This window comes from Euprymna scolopes, chromosome 44 (genome assembly GCF_053919585.1).
Source record: "Euprymna scolopes isolate OS-2025 chromosome 44, ASM5391958v1, whole genome shotgun sequence".
In the NCBI taxonomy this organism is placed as follows: Eukaryota; Metazoa; Mollusca; class Cephalopoda; order Sepiida; family Sepiolidae; genus Euprymna; species Euprymna scolopes.
Genome location: NC_136525.1, coordinates 11,438,288 through 11,438,493, shown reverse-complemented (window position 1 = coordinate 11,438,493; position 206 = coordinate 11,438,288).

Below are 206 nucleotides of genomic sequence, written 5' to 3'. Positions count from 1 at the left end.
CTGTTATAGTTTTTGAATGCAGCCTTTGTAAATCACTATGGCAAATAATTATATATGTATGTATAAATTTTAAGACTTACATTTTTTGCAATATATGGCTTTAGCCTTAAAGTCTTTTTAGAGACAAAAGAGAAAGCCATTTGCATCTGACAAAGTAATGTCAGTCGAAACTTCAGCATGTCGATGAAAGTCTTTATATTAACTGC